At 45.6% G+C, this 6,041-nt stretch overlaps 1 pseudogene across 1 annotated transcript; it reads left to right on the forward strand.

Annotated features, from left to right (window-relative positions):
- The first annotated feature begins 604 nt into the window (after window positions 1-604).
- LOC308246790 (GTPase IMAP family member 1-like) lies at window positions 605-1,306 on the forward strand (annotated as a pseudogene). Its single transcript has one exon. The product of its transcript is annotated as a GTPase IMAP family member 1-like (transcript).
- Window positions 1,307-6,041: the final 4,735 nt, after the last annotated feature.

The raw sequence follows: 6,041 nt of genomic DNA on the forward strand, positions 1-6,041 counted from the left end.
CAGGCTACTGACCTCTCCTGCCCATCTTCCCTGGGATAGAATCTGGGAGAAGTATGGCAGAGGCCACTGAAGCCTCAAATAAAGGCAGCTCTGCGGGGTGTGGACCACCAGGGATAATGGAGGTGAGGTCATGTCTGGAATGATGAAGGGCCATGGTCGGCAAACTCATTAGTCAACAGAGCCAAATATCAACAGTACAACAAATGGAATTTCTTTTGAGAGCCAATTTTTTTAAACTTAAACTATATAGGTAGGTACATTGTTATTAACTTAATTAGGGTACTCCTAAGCTGGCCTTTGCTAAAAACTCAAGGGGCCAAAGAGCCACATGTGGCTCAAGAGCCACAGTTTGCCGACCACTGATGAAGGGGATCCCCTAGAGAAATGCCCTCCAGATGTTGAGCATCTACAGGTACACATGGTGTAGCCAGGGTGACAGGGATACTTGGTAAAGATCCTCCTGAGATCAGTAAGGCTTTGGTTGGAAAAGCAGAGTTGAGATACTGTTCTTGTTTCAAGGGCTTCTGGGTCCAGGTAACCAGGATACGTTGCTTTAAGCTTTGGAAGCTCACAGATGACTTGTCCTCCAGGTTCCGAAGACACCATGCAGTCCATGCTGAGGCTCATCCTGGTGGGGAAGACAGGGGCTGGGAAGAGCACCACCGGGATTAGCATCCTGGGCCACAGGCACTTCCTCTCCAGACTCACAGCCACTTAGGTGACCGGAACCTGCGAAGAAGTGAGGAGCTGCAGGTGGGACAGGTGGCATGTGGAAGTCATGGACACCCCGGATCTTTTTAGCTCTCTAGTCCCAAGGACAGACCAGGCGGTGTGAGAAGATGCTACTTGCTGTCCATACCTAGGCCCCACGCGCTGCTCCTGGTGACTCAGCTGGGCTGCTTTACTGTGCAAGACCAGCAGGCCATGAGCTAGCTCAAGGTCCTGTTTGGGAACAGGTGGTGGTGCAAACCTTCGTGCTGTTTATATGCAAGGAGGACCTGGGTTGGGACTCTCCGCAGTATTTCCTGCACCACACTGACAATCTTGCGCTGTGGGCTCTGGTGGCCGAGTTTGGGGGGGGGGGGTTGGGGGGGGACACCTTGGACAACTGGGTGGTGAGCAGCGAACTGGAGGCCCAGGTGAAAGAGCTACACTGGTGCTGGTGGAGCGACTGGTGCTGGACCACTCGGGTGCCCCCTACTTCAACGTCGTGTACCACCTGGTGCAGGCGCTGGCTTTCTGGAGCCCTGAGGAGCATCTGCCACAGGTGGCAGCAAAGCTGGTGGGCTGTGTGTGGGGGCGATGAGGGGGCGGGCTCCTGTGGTGGCTGCGCATGTGTATGGAGAAACTTCGCACAGCTGCGCTGCTGGGCTTCCTGGTCCTGTGTTGCTAGCTGGAGTCCAGAGGCCATATTTGAGGTCCATCCTGAGTGACAGAGTGTATATAAGTAGGGCTTGGAACCATCACCTGACAATCACATTCTTCCCTGGTGTCTTTGCCTCCAGGGCCCACAGGCTTTCCTTGTGTCCCTCACCTGGCAGTAACCTACCAACCCAAAGACAAAAATCCTGCCTGCTCCCAACTCCCCCCAGACCTGCCTCTGGGACCTGGCCCTCCCTGAGTTCTTCTTACTGAAGCCCAACAAGTGTTGTTGCTCTTGCCTGTTTTCTACTGACCTCAGGCTGCTGTCCCAGATCCTGGGATCATCCCTGGTCTCCCCAGGGGACCAAGGGCCATAGTCAACACAAAGCCTCAGTCCAGAGGCAATTGAATCTGAATTGCATGAACAAATGCCCTGGACATTCATGTTGTGTTAATGGAAATCAATATTTGTAGATGTTTGTTCATTTGCCTTATATGCTCATTGACCAAAGACAGTGCTCTGTCATTCCTAAACCCGTCTGCAAAAACCATGCACCCAAGTGCGTGCATGCACACACACACACACACACACACACACACACACACACATACACACACACACCCTCCCCCTCCACACATACCCTTTGGGGTGAGTGTCCATAAGAAGACAAGACACTGAACTGTCCATCTCTCCCAGGAAGGGGTGTCTCCCCCTGTGTCTCCATTTAGATCTTTTAGCAGCTTTAATGCAGAGGCTTCTACAAGTCCAAGAAAACTTTAACCGGAGACCTAAGTCTCTACGATCCACTAAGACCTTGGCTCATCTGGCCAACCACACTAGCTCTGTCCCCAGCATCTCCACCTTCACACACAAACTCAAGCCCACCTCAATAGAGCTGGGTAAATTCAGGTCATTTCCCCACAGTATCCTCCACCAGGTGCCTTCACAGACAGAGATTCCCAGGTCCCTGATGTCCTTAGGTCACTAAAGAGATATGTAAAAAAATGGAAAATAATCTGCAACAGTTGAGTGCATATTGGACTGAGAGGCTCACAACCTAGAAACCATGGGAATAAGAATGAGAACAAGTGCCAAATGCTGAGACTTGATGTTTCCTTGGCTGCCAAGGGCATTGTGGTTCAAGGGTTGTGCACAGATCCCAGCAGAAACACTTATAGGGAATCTTGTGTTTGGTCTTGTCCACTTGTCAATAATATCCTTTTTCAAGGAATAAACAGGAAAACTTTACCATTGTCACTTTGCTGAGGAAGGAGTTGGTCACTGATGAAAATAAATGAGAAAAAAAATAGCAAAGTGTCTAGTGTGAGCAATGAAAGACTTGATTATTGGTCTTTGTTTGGGGAAGAATGGAGCCCAGAGAATCTCTAAGAATGTAGGAAGGGATACCCAAGGATTCCAGGGGACAGCTACACCCCACTATGGCTGCAATCCAGGCCACTACGGAAGAGAGTGTGTTTGCTGGGTACACATCAATTAAAAGACAGAGATTGGCAGAGTAGATTAAAACACATGACCCAACTGTATGCTGCTTATGGAAAAGTCCTTTCAAATATTATGGTAAAAACAGGCTGAAAATTAAAGGATGGAAAAGATAAATGGTACAAATATTACTCATGCAAAAGGAAGAAGGAATGCTGTATTGATAGCAAATAAATTAGACTTCAGAACAAAGAAATTTACCAGACACAGAAATTAACATCATATAGTAACTAGAGGCCTGGTGCACAAAATTCATGCACGGGTAGGGTCCCTAGGCCTGGCCAGCGATCAGGGCTGATCTGTGGGGCAACTGGTGGGGTGAACAGGGGGCCTCTACTGGCACTGGCCTTGGCCAGCCTAGTGCTGCCTGCTATCCATCCCCACCCTCTGCCACCAACACTGGTGCCTCCCTCTCTGGGGCGACCAGTGGGGTGACTGCCCGCCCGCCCCCCCTGCACCCACCTTGGCTGGCCTGGGGCCTGCAGGCTAGGACAGACCTTGCATTGAGTGTCTTCCCCCTGGTGGTCAGTGCGCGTTATAGTGACTGGTCATTCTGCTGGTAATTCTGCTGTTTCATCTATTGCATATTAAGCGTTTATTATATAGGATAAATAGGTCACTCCACCAAGAAGACAAAGAAATCCTAAATGTGTTTCCTAAACAATAGAGATGTGAAATAAGTGAAGTAGAAACCGACAACTGAAACGAGAAACAGAAATCCACAATTATAATTAGAAACTCCACCACCCCCTCAACAATTGACAGAACCAGGCAGGATCCAGAAGAATTCCATAACACCCTCGATCAGTGGATCTACTGATATTTATAGAAGTTTATATTTGCCAAATACATATTTTTTTCTGGTGCACATGGAACATATACCAAGTATAGGCCATATACTGAGCCATAAAAAAATCTCATAACATTTAAGACAATTAAAATCGCATGGACTATGTTCTCAGACCACAGTAGAATTGAGCTGAAACTCCATAATGGAAAGGTAGCAGGAATATCTTCTGCACTGCACTATCAGCAGCATCACGACTCCCTAAATGGTCATCAGAATCTGGAATAATGTCTTGTTGATTGTTCTCCAAGGTCAGATTCTACCTCTGAATATGGACTTTTTTGGGGGCTTGGAAGACACACATCACACTATCACTGAAGGATGGAATGTAAGGGGTAAATGGCCATTTCACCCTATTTTTGCTACCCATTGCTGAAGCAAATCTCCTTTGTTAAAAAGTGCAGATAATGTTCCCCACCCCACATTTATCCCCTGGTCCCTTTTCCACTTAGAAGACAGATGAACTTGCTGAAGAAGGGACAGCTGCAGTCTTTGCTTACCCTTGGCCAGCCCTTGCCCATAAGTGATGACATGCTAACTCTGTGAGCATGATCAGCCTGGTGTAATTTAGCCTCTTCATACAAGTTTTGAGAGCAGCAGCCTGGTCAGGGACAGACATCGTCCCAGATGAGCTCAGAATCAGCCTCACAGAACACTGTCAACACCACCAGTCATATCTCTGCAAGGCTGTGATCAGCCTCCTCCTTGGTCCACTCGCAGTGGTTTCAGGAGAACTTTAAAGAGGAGAGAGACTGCTGTCTATTTCTGACAAAGGAGGAAACAGGGGCCTAGAAAGAGGAGATGGCACACAGCAAGCCACACACTGCCCATGATCAGGAACCAAATCTAAGTCTTAGAGTTCCTTTTGTCCTTCAGGAACCTCTTCAGATAAGACTGGGGGAAATATGGCAATGAAACCACAAGTCAGAGTTGGGTGGGGAGATATCTGAACTAGAAAACCCAGTTTCTCTTCCCTTGCCTGTGCTCAATTTAGAAAAAAAGGAAAATAATTCCAGTATTGAGAAAGGAGTGTTGAAATCTCTAACTGTAAATGTGCATTTGACTATTTCTCCATTTACTTTTGTCAGGATTTACTTCTTGAATTTTGAAGCCCTCTTGTTTTTTTGAAGCTCAGTTACTTATGAGGTACGTGAAAATTCAGTATTATTGTCCTATTGATGAATTAACCTATTTATCATTATGAAATGTCTTTCCTTATTCAGGGTGTAAAGATGATATCATTCTGAATCCTGCTTTGTCTGATATTAGTACAGCCCCTTCAGGTTTCATGTGCCTAATCTGGGCATGGTGTATCCCTTTCTGTGAAGCCATGGCCAGCGTGGCCTCAGGTTCAAAGGCTTGGAGAAAGGGCTGACGTGCAAATTAATACACAAGACAAGAAATATGAATTTGGAAATTATGGGGAAGCCAGGGAAAGCTTAGCTGTAGTAGCCAAGTTCCACTGAGTCTCCATTCCCATCTACTTTTATTTACTAGAATACACAATTGCCTTTTAGGAATGCAAACAGACATATCAATGGTAATGTTTAGTAAACAGTAAGATGATCAGGTTGGCAGAGTTCGCTTTAGGCCATTGAGTCAGCAGTAGGTAATAAAATGCAAATATTTACCCTGTGAATATCAAAGAGCCAATTCAGCCTTCTGACCAGACTTCTCACATTTATATTAATTACAGTTGATCTTGGTTCTCAGCATTTCCCCCTCTTTAATTTCTTAATAGATATTGATATGCCACTTGCAGAGCTTGGATTCTTTCAAGACTTTTATTCTGCATCTGCAGACTAAAATTTAAAAAAATATAAGAAAAAGAATGAGACAGGCAATAGTGGTTATGCTAAAAGGCAAAAGTAATGAGATCCAGTGAAAAGGAGTAAATTCTTTCTTTAAATTGCTGCCAGGCATATAAGGAATTAGTTTGTAAGTTTGCCTGGGATAATTATACAATATGCTGCTGTAATTCCAAAATATCAAGGTTGGTGTTATTTTTACTTTAACCACCAAAAAGGTAATTTTTCATTGAAGGTATCATTTTAAACTATATCATTTTACTGGTGCAAGTGCTGCAGCTGATTTACATTGATTATTACTATACTCAGACCCGTATGGGCTTCAATCCACAAAATAAAAAACTGTTCTTAAGTTTGCTCCTGGTGGGTGCCATTCATAAGACTTTTTACATAATGCCTTAGTGGGGGGAGGTTTTAGAAATGTTAAATTTTTCTTTGCCTCGCCAAGAAGCAAGCAGTGATAGTAATTGTATTTAGGTTTTAGCTTCCCCTTCCTTTGGTGTGATGCTAGCCAGAAAAATCT

Source organism: Plecotus auritus (genome assembly GCF_963455305.1).
Source record: "Plecotus auritus genome assembly, chromosome: 4".
Classification (NCBI taxonomy): domain Eukaryota; kingdom Metazoa; phylum Chordata; class Mammalia; order Chiroptera; family Vespertilionidae; genus Plecotus; species Plecotus auritus.